The sequence below is a fragment of the Ovis aries genome, chromosome 9, assembly GCF_016772045.2.
Source record: "Ovis aries strain OAR_USU_Benz2616 breed Rambouillet chromosome 9, ARS-UI_Ramb_v3.0, whole genome shotgun sequence".
In the NCBI taxonomy this organism is placed as follows: domain Eukaryota; kingdom Metazoa; phylum Chordata; class Mammalia; order Artiodactyla; family Bovidae; genus Ovis; species Ovis aries.
Window position 1 is genome coordinate 76,984,525 of NC_056062.1, and position 15,582 is coordinate 77,000,106.

The window sequence follows — 15,582 nt, forward strand, 5'->3', positions numbered from 1 at the left end:
TAATCCTGAGAACAACAAAGTGGGGTTCAGTTCAGTTCAGTCACTCAGCCGTGTCTGACTCTTTGTGATCCCATGGACTGTAGCTCGTCAGGCCTCCCTGTCCATCACCAACTCCTGGAGTTCACTCAAACTCATGTCCATTGAGTCGGTGATGCCATCCAACCATCTCATCCTCTGTCGTCCCCTCTCCTCCCACCTTCAATCTTTCCCAGCATCAGGGTGTTTTCCAAGGAGTCAGTTCTTTGCATCAGGTAGCCAAAGTATTGGAGTTTCAGCTTGAGCATGAGTCCTTCCAATGAATATTCAGGACTGATTTCCTTTAGGATGGACTGGCTGGATCTCCTTGCAGTCCAAGGGACTCTTACAGAACAACATAGTGGGGTAGGTCCTGTTTTCACTGTTTGATGGTGGGGTGCGTTAGCAGGGCCGCTGGGAAGCACATCCTCAGGGCAGCGTGCACAGTGTGGTCTACGTTCCTGGCACTCTCTTCACAGCCTCACACACTGGGCCCCACATTGTGGGTCACAGACGTTCGGTAAGCAGCTAGAACCAAGGCTCTAAAGCCTCACTGATGAATAAAAGAAGGGAACTGTCTAAGAAGACATTTCTGTGACCCTGCCAGGAAGAAACTGAAACAATTTGGAAATCAATATATGTATTCACAAAAGGACAGATGAGAGTGAGGAGGCAGGAAGTGGCACATTCCAGTGAATCAACTGTGTCAACTAAGAATCTCCAAGTCTTCCTGGCTGAGGTCCCAAGACTGCCTCCCCAAGCCATATTAAATGACGATGGAGAACAAAGTGCCCAGGATCCCCTTCCTGGTTGCATTTTTTTCCCAATAAAACGATGCTAAAGCTGAGCTTCTTCCCTCCAAAGTCCTGTCCAGTGCTCCTACACGCTTTTATCACTCTTTGGGTCCTTGTATTAAGAGTGATTTTCTATGTGTCTGTTTCCTTGCCAAATTTACAAGTTTCCTGAAAGCAGGGACAATGCTTTAACCATGTTTGTATCTCCCACTGCCCAGGGAAGGCATGCCATGTGCGCATGGCTAGGCATCATTGATTGCTTCCTTCCTCTCTTCCTTATGTGTCAGGAAATAAGCTACCTGACTTCAGATTTAGTGGAAAAGACCTACAAATAATAATGAGTGCTTTACACAGAAAGTTATAGATGTAAGGGTTGCTGTGGAGCCAGAGAAGATGTGCTTAGCTTAGCCTGTAAGGACCAGTGATGGTTGATATATTGAGGCAGATGGAGAGAAGGGAGGGGGCGTTCTAGGCAGAATAGATAGCAAATGCAGAGAAAAGTAGATGCTTAAGTGTCAGAGAGCCAGAGAAGGAGCTGAGGGAGAAAGGAGAAAGGTTTTGTGCGAGCAGTTTTGTGTGGCTAAAGAAATTTTCACTTTGTGTCACCAATGGAGGGGGCTGGGGTAGAGGTGGGGGAAGGTTAGGAGCTCTGGAGCTGGACAGCCTGCATGGTCCAAAGTTCAGCTCTGCCATTTATCAGCTATGTAACTTTGTGCTAATGACTTAACCTCTTAAGCCTCAGATCCTCATTTGTTAATGGTATATTAATAGCACCTACCTTTTGGGACTCTTATAATTAAATGGCCTAATACTTATAAAGCACTTAAAATAGTGCCTGTCATGTAATATGTATTCAATATATAGGAGTTATTATTGTTACCTCACTGCTCTCTCTCTCATTCCCTACTTTTACTCCATTCCAAGCAAGTCTTATCAATTCTTCCTCTAAAACAAATACCAAAACCATCCTTTTTTGTCTCCACCTTGGTCCAAAGAACAATGACTTCTTTCCTGAATTCTGGTAGTAGCTTCCTAAGAGCTCTGTTTCCATTCTAGTTCTGTTATAATCTGATCCACAAAAACAAGGACAGTGATCTTTTCCAAAGGTAAGTTGGGGGTCACTCCACTTAATCTATTGTTTTTCATCACACACTGCCCCAAATATTTAGAATTCTTATCATGATCTTAAAAGGTCTTAATAATCTGACTCCTTGCCTCTCTAAACCTACATCATATTCCCTCTCACTATACTTTAGCCTTTGTGTGTGGGTGTGTTAGTTTCTTGGTTATGTCTGACTCTTTGCGACCCCATGGTCTATAGCCCGCCAGGCTCCCCTGCCCGCGGGATTCTCCAGGCAAGAATACTGGAGTTGGTAGCCAGTCATTCCCTTCTGTAGGGGATCTTCCTGACCCAGGGATCAAACCCACATCTCCTGCATTGCAGGAGGATTCTATATTGTCTAGTTGCCTTGAACTTGGCAAGATTGTCTTGCTAGAAACTTTGCATCTGCTGTTCTCTCTGCCTTCCCCAGCCCTTAATTTGTTTTCCTCCTTATCTTGTAGAAACCAGCTCAAATGTCAGAGGAGTGGACTTTAGTTTGATACCCTAAACTGAAGTAACAAGCTCCCTGGTTTCTATATTACTCTGGTAAATTTATTTCCTTTTATGTCTTTTTTGTTATTTATTCTACCTTCCCCAAATCTGCCCCCAGAATATGTGTTCCATGAGAACAGATGCAAGACCTTTTTCATTGCTATAGTCCTACTTTCTATAATAGCAAAACCCTCTGCCTGATATACTAGGCACCCAAAAAGTATTTACTGAATTAATACTGAATAAATTGGAAGAGAGTAGGTAAAGAAGGGAGAATGCCAAAAATTAATTATTACACTTCTTCAGTAATCCATTGAGAAATTATGAAGCCCTAGCACATGGGGTTGCAAAGAGTTGGACACGACTGAGCGACCGAACTGAACTGAACTGAACTGAGCACTGGATTTCAATTTTGATTCTGCATTGGAATCACCTGGAGAGTTTTAAAACTTTTGAGTGCCATCCTCAGTACTCCTGATTTAATTGGTAGATGCATCCTGGACATTAGGATTTTTAAAAACTCTGCAGGAGATTCTAACATGCAGCCAAAGTTGAAACCACTGCTCCAAATGAAGAAAGGGGATATAGAAGAGAGGGGGAGTGCAGGGCTGTTTAGAACACACAATACGCAGGACTTGGTGGTTAATTATGAATTGCAACTGATCAAAAAGAGGGTGCCTAGGAAGAATCCTAGATTTCTGGCATGGTCCTGGGTAAAAGATAGAGGCAAGTTTTGAGAAAAAGATAGCAAATTATGTCTTGGACAGGCTAAATTTGAACTGCTTCGGGAGATTTGAGTGGAGCTTTTCAATAGATTGTTTAATAGATTTACACTTTCCTAGTGAAGAACAGGGCTTCCCTGGTGGTTCAGCAATAAAGAATCCACCTGCAGTGCAGAAGATGCAGGAGACATGGGTTTGCTCCCGGGGTTGGGAAGATCCCCTAGAGGAGGAAATGGCAACCCGCTCTAATAATTCTGCCCAGAAAATCCCATGGACAGAGGAGCCTGGCAGACTACAGTCCATGAGATCGTAAAAGTCAGAGACTGAGCAACTAAACAACAAGAAATGCAGGAAAAGGCATCTCCGGAAGCTGTGACAATTAGAACACAAGACCATTCCCACTCTGCAGAGCCTCTCTACTCAAAACTCCCTTCCAAGCCAATGCCCCATCTGTTCTGCAATGTTGCTCAACATGTTGACATAATTACAAGAAGAATTATATAATGTGTGGGTACCATTCTGGCAGGGACAGAGTAAAAGGACAAAGTAGGTGATTAAATGGTTAATCCCACTTAGGGGACTATAAGTAGAAAGAATATGGGAAACCCTTGTAAGTTAATGATTACTCAAGAAAGCAGGTTTGCTGAACCACAAAACCAAGCAGGCTTGCCTAGCAACAAAACCATGCAGCAGAAACACTAGACAGACGTCCAAAAAACAAAACAATGGTGGCATGAGAGCCACATACTGCCTAGTGAGCACAGTAAGTTAATGATCCCCAGGTCATGTTCTCTATACACATCAAAACAGTAATTAGTGCACCTAGCTTGACCATGCAGGGATAAGAAAACTCTCCTGAATAACGAGGAGGAGTTGATGATGATGGAAGCACAGCATCCACTCAGGAAAGACAAAGAAGCTCTTCTCCTCCTCCCCAGTTTTTCTTTGATTATGAAAAGTAGCCCAGTAAGTTCTCAGGGCACAGCATTTCTCATCTGCCACTTCTAAACCTCATTGGTTTTCTACGCTAATAAATCACTTGTCTATCACTTTGCCTCTCAATTCTTTTCTGCGCTGAGACATAAGAACTATATAGCACCAGAGCTCTTCTGAGCCCCTGAAAGACACCGCGGTTTCAATTCTATAAATCCATTTAACTTACTATTCTTGTGCTACCTATAGGCTTAAACTATTCCACTTAATAAATTGCTGGCAGCCTTCAAATAGCACTGAAAGGAATATATAACAGCTTTAAAACATTGGATAAATGAAAACGAACATATCCATGATTACTTCAAGATTTGTGGTCAAAGATACTTAGACCTAAACTGCCTAGATTGCTTAGTTTTGTAATTGGTAAACATTTACTGGGTTACCAAAGATACCAAGTACGCTCTGAAAGACGACTGCTCCTTTGTGTCTAATCGGGCACACTAAAACAAAGATTGATAGGGTGATATATTTAGTTAAGTAACAGATGGCAAAAAGACACACTGTCCAGCATGTATCACATCCCTATTCTCAGTATTCCAAAGGGTGACTGAATCTTGAAATCAGCTAGGAAGGAAAGGCCTGAATGTTTATTCAACTAAGAACTGATAACCAGTCATGTGGAGGTTAAAAAATTCAAAGAGGGTATGACTAGCTTTTAGGACGGGATGAACAGAAAAAGTGGATTAAAGTCATTTAGAAGGTATCAAATAGGACTGAAATGTGAATTCTGAATACTTAAGCGACTTCGTGATTACAAAGAGGTGGAAAAAAAAAAGAGGTAAGTGGTATGTATATATTCTCCGAACCCTCACACAGGGTGTTAAATTGTGGCTAAGAAGCGCTGCTTTTAGCAGTGCCCGCGCTCTATTAAAAGAAGGTGAGAGGGGGAACTCTGAGAGGACGCTTCCTCCAGCAGAGCGAAGCAGCTCGCTGCAGCACCCCCTCCCTGCTCTCCCTGGGATTTGCCACTCTAGCAGGTGAACCGCGAGAAAACAAAAGGACTGAATAACGGCGTGCGGAACGCCGAAAGCCGGGAGGTCCCCAAGTCCATCACCTCCCTACACCTCGAGAGCGGCTTTTACGCAACCCCCCAACCCACCCCCCGACACCGGTCCTGAGACACCTGCCCCACAGCCCGGGAGAAGTCCTACGGGCTGAGGGGCAGGAAGGGCCGCTGACGGCCTCGGGCGGAGGTCAACCAGGAGGTGGCGGGAGCGCCACACTCCCGACCACCCGAGCCGCAGGCGGGACGCTCCCGTGAGGGTAACCGGGCGAACGTGCGAGAGCGAACGCCCGCGTCCCCGTGCGTCCAGCGACGGGCAGGGGTGGGCGTGACGCCATGACGCAAGGCACGCGGGCGGCGCTCCGGGGCGGGGCGAGGCGCGGCTGGGCGGGGAGGGGGCGGGAGGAAGGAGTGGGAGGAGGGGGCGGAGACAGCGGGGGCTGAGGGAAGCGGGGCCGGGGGGAGAGAATGGCAGTTGCGGCGCTGATTCCCGGGAACCGCCGTCAAGACAGAACTGCGGAGGAGGAGTTCGGGAAAGCGGCCGTCGGGACCCCTCCTCTGCGTTCCTCCCGCCCCAGCTGAGAGGCGCCTGGGCGGCTCTGAGGAACCCTCCTCCGTGTTGCCTCTGGCCGCCGCCGCCGCCGCCGGGAGATGGGCCTGCTCGCCCGCAGCCCTGAGCCCTGCCGAGGAGTTGAAGGTACGGGCGGGTCCGGGGTGGGGTGAGGGGGGGAAGGCTGCACCCGGGAGCCGGAGGGCAGGGGCGCGGCTCCCGTTTCCGACGCGGGACTCTGCGGCCGCTCCCTGGGACGGAAATGGACTCGGAAATCCCACGGGAGAGGCGCCCCTTCTCGCGCTTCGCGCGGCGGGGCCCGGGCGGCGCCGGAGCGGGGGGGGGTTGGTGACGGGCTGGTTGGGGGTCAGGCCTCACGCTGGATCCGCGCGTCCCCCCGGCTCGGCCCCGGCGCTGGCGGCCGCGCGGGCGGGAGGCGAGGCTTGGGATCCGCCCCGCAAGCCCTGTCCTCTTGGCCCTGGCAGTCTGGGGCGACGGCGGCCGACCCGGCGGTGTTGTGACGGGGGTGGAGGCGGCGCTCCCCTCCAGCACTTCCCCGGCCCCCCGGAGCAGGCGACGCGGAGGGCAGCAGCGGCGGGGAGGCGGGGGTGGGGGCGGAGCGCATTCCTGATGGGTGAAATCGGCTTTAACGGGACCGATTTCCGGGCCTCACTGCAAAATTCGGAGCCGGGGCCAACGCCCCCCACCCCACCCCCACTCCCCACACCCGGTGCAGCCGGGGGCCCCCCGGGGAAAAGAGAGAGGCATGCCCCGGGGAACGTTCATCCGGGGGACGGCCACCCCCTGCAAAAGCAGAAATTAAACCGACGAAAACTGGTGTGGCCTTGGGATAAAGTATGTCTTACGAGGGTGTCTTCCAGGATTGTCTTCTTCATGCTAAACCTTGAGAGACTTCTCTGTCTTCATCCAGCAAGTAATGCCACTGTTTTTAATTTCCAGTTTTTCCTATCATTTTTATTCCCCTCTGTCTTTCCCCACCCCCTTTCATTAATAGGAAGGAAAGTAAGTTTAGGGTTCATTAACCTCGCGACAAGGGCAGTAAATAAAAGAGGGAAAAGAATGGCTATATATGGGAGAAAAAAAGATCTTATTTTTTTTTCCCCATTAGCTCTTGAAGATAGAAATATACGAACGATGCTTTATTCTGGTTAATATTTACTATTCAAAATGTTGCTGAAAGTCCTGTTGGGTGGACGTTAGAAAGGACAGCGTTTAAATGCTGCTGCAATTTTCAAACTCAGGTGTTGGCTGCAAATGCTCGTGTTAAATGTTAGTAAACAGTGGAGGAATAAAGCAATTCTTTCCTCTGATCGGTTGCTTTAAAATGTTCCTGATTTTTCCTTTCCATTCCTTTTTTTGGGGGTTGGGGGTGGGGTAAGAACATGACTGTGTTTTTATTTATACATATGTATTTTTTTATTTTAACTGAATTCCTTGACCCATTTTGTTATGTGAAGTCTGATGGTATGCCCGTTTCATTTTCAGTTTTGCATTAACCATCTTAATAAGCATCTTTCCACTTCGGTTTATAAGTCAAGCCATTTTTACCGTATTTGCCAGTTTATGCTTCCTTAACACCCAGCTGTCAGAACTGAATCAAAATGTAAATATTTCTATTTAGAAAATGGCGATGATCTATTGTTAACACTTCTTTTCAGATGTTCGTTGCCTGCTACTTACAATTCCATAGTAAAGATTTTTAGAGTCTTGGGACTTAATAAATGAACCAAATTATGCAACAGCAATAACAACAACAACAAAACCCCTATTTGTTAGCTTTATTCCTCTTTTTATTATCGTATACAGTGTAACTGAAATTTAAATTTCATATATCCTCAGGAACTGTTTTAATATCTTAACAAAGGGTCTTTCTGAGGAAAAAGTACATTTGGCCAACTATTGTTAGTGTGTGTGCGTATTTGCTCAGTCCTGTCGGACTGTTTGTGAGTGACCCCATGGACTGTAGCCCACCAGGCACCTCTGTCCATGGGGATTCTCCAGGCAAGAATATGGGAGTGGGTTGGTAGTTTTTCAGTATCTGTGACTTCCAGGAGGATTCCAGTAAGGTTATATTTTAAAACTGTAAGATTATCTTAGGAGTTGAAACACAGCTCAATTTTTAGTCTTCAGATAGTAGCTATTTGAAATATTGGTGTTTCCTTTGGATGGTGCTTCACCTGATCATTAGAGTTTATATAAAGAACAGCCCAATTTTACTGTCTTTAGACCAGTATTGGAATTTTTAAAATTTTGGTGGTATTTATAGAATTTTTGGTGCCTTTTTACTAGATTAAATGAAACAATGTTTTTTTCCTACTTAATATGTGAAAGATGCTAAGTGTTTATTTATAAAGCTACTTCAGCATTTTAGTGGAAAATAAATAAATGCACATCACAAATTTGAAATAGAGGAAGTTGTAATATTTTTGTAGTTGTTGATTAAGACACGTGGGGTCGCCTCTCTTTAATGGGATCAGATTGAAAGATATTATTTGCATGGGGTTGTTAGATGGAATTAAATATAGGTAATTTGAATCAAACTTAACATTTGAAAGAATCTCTTGTATATTATGGCAGGTTCTGATTTTAAAGCACTTATACTTATCGCAGAAATTCTTTGGTTTCTCATCATCCCTGCCCACCCTTCCCCTACCCCTCCCCAGTTTGGAGGGCACTGAGGATTGAAATGTAGTTTCCTGAATTTTCCAAAGAGGAGAAGGAACAAATATTTGTGATAACATGTAAAAGTCCTTAGGTGCTAGGCAGAAAGTAAGCTGGGGATAAATTTTGTCGCATTTATATCTGAATTGCCTTCTTCCATTTCTTCTCTACTCAGGTTATAAAGGAAATCTTAGATAATTCTTATTTGTTTTTCTGATGTTTCTGACAAGTGACAATTGATTGTCAAACTCAGGTTGTTTTCCTCCTTACCTAGCTTTATGATCTTGTATTATTTAAGGCCCATATAAAAATTAGGCCATTTTGGACTGAAGCCCCCCCCCCCCCCCCCCCCCCGCAAAGTTGCATTTCTAACTTTATATTTGATTGTATTTGCATTGTATATGGCAAACTAGCACTAGTAGTTTAATGATGGTCTGAAAGGACTCATGATCATATATGAAGTACTTTAACTTAAAGGTTTGGGTTTGATCTTTTTTAAAAGCAAAATGTTATTTTACTTATGGAGATCAGCTAAATTTTCCTTAGGTAATTTTTTTTTTCAGTCCAGAGTAATTATTATTTTTCTTTGGCCTTTTAGTTTTTAAGTTATGAGGTATCAGTTTGTATATATAGCATTGTATCACCTTGAAGCAGCTGTATATAACCACACCTGCACAGCTAAAACCGAGGGATAGTATTCCTTTTCTAAACACATCTGTATTTCAGGTGATGGTAGATTTCAACCAAAAACATCAGTGAAATCATTTTGGGTGTTTCAAACTTGGAAACTTTGTTTCTCAATAGCTATGGTATGTCGGTAATACTTTCAGTATTAAGAAAAATTAACACTTTTTGATAAAGTAGTTTCTGCTTGCTCTTTGTAGCTGTCAATAAAACCTGAACAATTATTTTGTTTATTAGTAACATTTTCTTGAAAGTTATTAGCCTAGAAAACATTATACATTTTTGTCCTGTTGATGGTACCTAATATTTTGTTTTAAAAGTCATGTACTCAAGAAATGCTACTTGTTAATTTTTTTTAAATTTCTATATGATAGTTTTTTATGTGAAAGTCTTAGTAGGACAAAACCAAGAGTTGTTTAAGTCCTCAAATAAATTTGTGCGTTGAATTTTGACACAAAATCCTCAGAAATCAGCCTGATTTGTTGAAGCTGAAAGAAAACTTTAAAACTTGGTCTTCTGTCCAAAAATCTGAACTCAGCCTCTTAAAATTATGTACACTTAACATTTTCAACCTCTGTCCTCTCTGGAGACCCATGAATACTTACATAATAATGTAAGTAATATATCTCAAAAATAGATGACCAATACTATAAATGTACTAATGATTCATATTTTGTGATTTTTAAGTCAGGTATTGGCATTTGCTCCCCAAATGGTGTTCTGTTATTCTTATGCATTACCATAAGTGAGATAATACATACGACATGTGTAGTGAAAGGTAAGAGATAATGTAAACTCTGTCATGGCAGGGACCATTGTCTTTGTTTATTCTTTAAGTCTCAGCACTTAGCATAAGGCCTGACAGTGATAGATGTTGGATTAAATATTTGCTAACTGGATAAAGTATGTATAATGTAATTATATCATACCTATAGTAGGGCTGTCTAATGAAAATATAATGTAAGTCATAAAGATTTTCTTTTAGTCACATTAAAAAAGTAAAAAGAAACAGGTGAAATTAATTTTCGTAATATGTATTATTTCAAACAACATATACAAAATACCATCTCAGCATGTATTAATGAATGATTTTACATTGTTTTATTCATACTAAGTCTTTGCTCCACTATGTGGTTACACTAGACAGCAAAGCTCTAGGAATATTTTGTTTGAAATGTTTGTTCCTTTGCACAGAAATCCCTTGGTCTTTTTGATACTCTTTTTCTAACATGTCTTTTGAATCCAAATACAGAACCACACGTATCATTGAATTGAAATTACTGAGTTGAACTGAAAGTCAAAATACCTGTCTTCTTATGTTCGTACAACTTTCTCAAAGTGACTCTGCCTCACTTTCCCTGTTTATAAAATGAGGGAGAATATGCTATCATCTATTTCATTTTATTAGTATAAATTATATCTTTGAAGGTTCCCTGGTAGCTAATTAGTAAAGAATCCTCCTGCCAATGAAAGAGATGTGAGTTCAATCCCTGGGTTGGGAAGATTCCCTGGGGAAGGTAATGGCTACCCACTCCAAAATCCAATGGACAGAGGAGCCTGGCGGGCTACAGGCCATGGGGTTGCAAAGAGCCTGACATGACTGAGCAGCTGAGCATGTGTGTGCATGCACACACACATACACCATGTCTTTGAAACATTTAACTTCTCAGACAAGATTGTTAAAAAGAGATTTTTTTCATTACTAGTAACTTGTCATAGCAGATCTCAGTGTAAAAACAGAAGGAAGAAGTACCCATGAGGCTACTGTATGTGGAGGTCCTGGTGACTCCCACACTGGAGTAAGTTACAGTGGATAAATCAATACAAAATGCTCTTATATTGAGTCAAGAGAGGTGACTAGGTCTACTCCAGAACAAAATATTGAACCTCTTATCTATTTAAATATTGCCTGAGCTAGTTTATCCTTCAGTTTTTATTTATATGAATAACCAACACTTCTTATAGGCATCCTTAAAATCATGAAATAAAGTCCTTTGGAAGTAGATGGTGGGAACTGATTACGTGCATATAAATGGGGAAGATAACTCTGTCATCACAGGATATGTACAGTATAGCACAATGACTCATTCTTTTATCTAAACTAGTGGTTGCAGTGGTTACCTGGTAAGCAATTATGCATAGCCAAATATAGCTAAGTCAAATACATAGCCAAACCGAATAGATATCTCCTGATAGCCATATGCTTTCATTAAAAATAATGATTTATTAAAATTATAGATGAACATCCCTTAACTTTTTGCATAAACATAACACACTTTTCTGATAATTTCTGGAATCCTGCAGTAGATTGTGTGGTAGCCCTCAAAAAGATATGTTCACATGCTAACCTCTCAAACCCATGAATGACACCTTATTTGAAAAAAGAGTCTTTGCAGATGTAATTAAGGATCTTGAGATGAGGAGATCATCCCAAGCTATCCAAGGGGTCCAAAATTCAATGACAAGTTGCCCTTAGAAGGGAAAAGCAGAGAGAAATTACAGACAGACAAAAGGGAGGGCGATAAACAGAAGAGGTGGAGATAGTTTGACCATGGTGAGAGAAATTGGAGTGATGTGGCCCCAAGCCAAGGGATGCTTGTAATCACCAGAGGCTGTAAGAGGTGAAGAACAAATTCTCTTGTGCCACCCCAAAAGGGATTATAACCCTGCTGGATTTGAGGCTTTTAGCCTCCAGATCTGTGAGAACATAAATTTCTGTTGTCTTATGTCACCCGCTTTGTGGTAATTTGTCACAGGAAACTAATATACAGTCAAAAATAAAAAGATCTGTGCTTATCTTTATTTTGTATCATTTATTGTGACTATCAGAGATTAGACAGCCCTTCCTTTGGAGTGCTAATCCATTCTTAGAAATATCAGAGGAAGTGTTTTAATACCCTCAAGTCTGAACAGGCCTAATAAATAGTTTATATTCCATAACATACATTGTTATTGTCTCTCATGTCATTCTTCACTCCTCCTGCCAATTTGCCCCTGTTTGCTTGCTCTTGACTTTTTAAGATACAGTTTTTTATACTTAGGGGAAGGGTGAAAACATAATACTGATGGGATAGACCAACAGGTTTTGTCTTATGAAGGTGTGATTCCTTCTGCCTTCCCTGTCTTCTTTACTGGATCCTCCTGTAAACCCTGTAGCTTAAGGATGGAGTGCCACAGGGCTCAGTCCTTACCCTTCTTTATTTACTCCTTTGGCGAGTTCATCCTTACTTGTGATTTTACACACCATCCAGGTAACAACTTTTCTCAAAATTTTATCTCTAGGCCAAACTTTTTCCTGAATTCTGTGCTTGTCATTTGGGTATTTGGATGTACATTCTCCCCTAAGATTTAAAGGGAACCCCTGCTCTTAGCTTCTCCCTAAAACTTATTCTTTTCACAGCCTCTCCATTGCAGTGGACAGCAGTTTCAGCCTTCTGGTTAATCAGGTCAGAACTCACTTGGAATCCATGTCACTTCTGTCAGTTCTACTTTCAAGACATGTCCTTTTGCCCATCATCATCTCTCTCCTAGGGTACTGCAGCCGCCTTTAAACTGTCCTCCATGTTACTATCTTTAACTCGTCTTGTTCTGTTCTTCTGCTTTATTGACGATGCCAAAGCCTTTGACTATGTGAATCACAATAAACTGGAAAATTCTGAAAGAGAAATACCAGAATACCTGACCTGCCTGTTGAGAAACCTGTATGCAGGTCAGGAAGCAACAGTTAGAACTGGACATGGAACAACAGACTGGTTCCAAATAGGAAAAGGCGTACGTCAAGGCTGTATATCGTCACCCTGCTTATTTAACTTATATGCAGAGTACATCATGAGAAATGCTGGGCAAAGGAAGCACAAGCTGGATAGCAATAACCTCAGATATGCAGATGACACCGCCCTTATGGCAGAAAGTGAAGAAAACTAAAGAGCCTCTTGATGAAAGTGAAAGAGGAGCGTGAAAAAGCTGGCTTAAAGCTCAACATTCAGAAAACTAAAATCATGGCATCCAGTCCCATCACTTCATGGCAAATAGATGGGGAAACAGTGGAAACAGTGACAGACTTTATTTTGGGGGGCTCCAAAATCACTGCAGATGGTGATTGCAGCCATGAAATTAAAAGACGCTTCCTCCTTGGAAGAAAAGTTATTACCAACCTAGTTCAGTTCAGTCGCTCAGTCATGTCTGACTCTTTGCGACCTCATGAATCGCAGCACGCCAGGCCTCCATGTCCATCACCATCTCCCAGAGTTCACCCAAACTCATGTGCATCGAGTCAGTGATGCCATCCAGGCATCTCATCCACTGTTGTCCCCTTCTCCTCCTGCCCCCAATCCCTCCCAGCATCAGGATCTTTTCCAATGAGTCAACTCTTCGCGTGAGGTGGCCAAAGTATTGGCGTTTCAGCCTCAGCATCAGTCCATGGGTCGCAGAACACCCAGAACTGGTCTCCTTTAGGATGGACTGGTTGGATCTCCTTGCAGACCAACCTAGATAGCATATTAAAAAGCAGAGACATTACTTTGCCAAGGTCCATCTAGTCAAGGCTATGGTTTTTCCAGTAGTCATATATGGATGTGAGAGTTGGACTATAAAGAAAGCTGAGGGCCAAAGAATTGATGCTTTTGAACTGTGGTGTTGGAGAAGACTCTTGAAAGTCCCTGGGACTGCAAGGAGATCCAACCAGTGTATCCTAAAGGAAATCAGTCCTGAATGTTCATTCGGAGCACTGATGTTGAAGCTGAAACTCCAATACTTTGGCCATCTGATGCGAAGAGCTGACTCATTTGAAAAGACCCCGATGGCTGGGAAAGATTGAAGGCATGCGGAGAAGGGGACGACAGAGGATGAGATGGTTGGATGGCATCACCAACTCGATGCACATGTGTTTGAGTAAACCCAGGGAGTTGGTGATGGACAGGGAGGCCTGGCATGCTGCAGTCCATGGGGTCGCAAAGAGTCAGACATGACTGAGGGACTGAACTGAACTGAATTCTATTCTTAACACTAGAATTATCCTTTTAAATGACTAATATCCAGATTCTAAACTATATTGTTTAGAAGCCCCTTAAGCCTGCTAAGTTTTCCCATCTCGCTTAGAAATAAAAGTCAGTTCTTAAAGTGGTCTGTGAAGCCCTACACAAGCTGAGCTGATAACATTCTGACCTGTCTCATATATTCCTTTCTCATTTCCCTTAGACCTCATTCTGGCCTCTGGGCTATTCCTTGAACAGATCAGGCACATTCAACCTTAAAGTCTTTGCAGTGGCTGTTGCCCTTCTCTTGGATGCTCTTTTCCTAGATTTCCTCATGGCTGCTGCTGCTGTTAAGTCGCTTCAGTTGTGGCCAACTCTGTGCAACCCATGGACTGCATGCAGCCCACCAGGCTCCCCGGTCCCTGGGATTCTCCAGGCAAGAACAGTGGAGTGGGTTGCCATTGCCTTCTCCAATGCATGAAAGTGAAAAGTGAAAGTGAAGTCGCCCAGTCGAGTCTGACTCTTTGCGACCCATGGACTGCATGCAGCCCACCAGGTTCCTCCACCCTAGGATTTTCCGGCAAGGGTACTGGAGTGGGTGCCATGGCCTTCTCCGTCCTCATGGCTAACTCCCCTCAAGTCTTTGTTTAAGTGTCATCTTCTCAGTTAGTTCTCATCACCCTTAAAAAAATTGTTGTGGCGCACTTCCCAGGTGGTCCAGTGGTTAAGAATCTGCCTGCCAGTGCAGGGGACACAGGTTTGATCTCTGCTCCAGGAAGATCCTGCGTGCCTCAGGGCAAACCCATGTGCCACAGCTCCTGAGCCCACACTTCACATCTAGAGAAGCCACTGCAATGAGAAGCCTGTGCACTGCAGTTAGAGAGTAGCTCCTGCTTATTGCAACTAGAGAAAGCCCAAATGCAGCAATGGGATTTCAGCACAGCCAAAAGTAAACAATCTTTAAAAATTGTGATCTGCACCACTCTTACATACTCTCTCGATTACCTTGACTCTGCTTAATTTTCCCCCCACATTTTCTAGCAAAGAATGACAGTAAAATATTTAGGTGACATGTTTAGAAACTGTTAACTTCTATATAAAAGTATGAAATAATTTTTAGTAGTTTATCTATAATTGCTGATCTAGGATGATTTGTGGACATGAGATGGGAGTTGGGCCTCAAAGAGTAGTAGGAGTTTAAATAAGCAGAGCAGTGCGGCATGGGTGTGTGTGTTCAGTTGTGCCTAATTCTTTGCTGACCCCATGGACTGTAGCCCACCAAGCTCCTTTGCCCATGGAATTTTCTGGGCAAGAAAATCCCTTGGGTTGCCATTTCCTACGCCAGGAGATCTTCCCGACCCAGGAATTGAACCTGCATCTCTTGCATCGGCAGGAGGCAGGGGGCTTCTTTACCACTGTGGCGCCTAAGAAGCAGAGCAAAGAAGGCAGAAGAGCGTATTCAGGCAGAGACAAAAGACATAGGAAGTGTCAATGGAGGTGAAACTGTGTTTTATTAATATATTTAACAAGTAGACCAGTCAGCTGGAGTGTGTTTTTATGTCAGAGAATGGT

At 43.3% G+C, this 15,582-nt stretch overlaps 1 protein-coding gene across 2 annotated transcripts in view; it reads left to right on the plus strand.

Annotated features, from left to right (window-relative positions):
- Positions 1-5,563: 5,563 nt before the first annotated feature.
- Positions 5,564-15,582, plus strand: part of RNF19A (ring finger protein 19A, RBR E3 ubiquitin protein ligase) — a 52,445-nt gene continuing 42,426 nt past the window's right edge. Inside the window, exon 1 of one of the 2 annotated variants that reach the window (XM_027973176.2) lies at positions 5,564-5,818. The gene's annotated coding sequence lies outside the window, so the exon portion shown is untranslated. Of the gene's footprint in view, positions 5,819-6,345; positions 6,606-15,582 lie in introns of those variants that run through there. The other variant, XM_042254437.2, reaches the window with a different exon arrangement.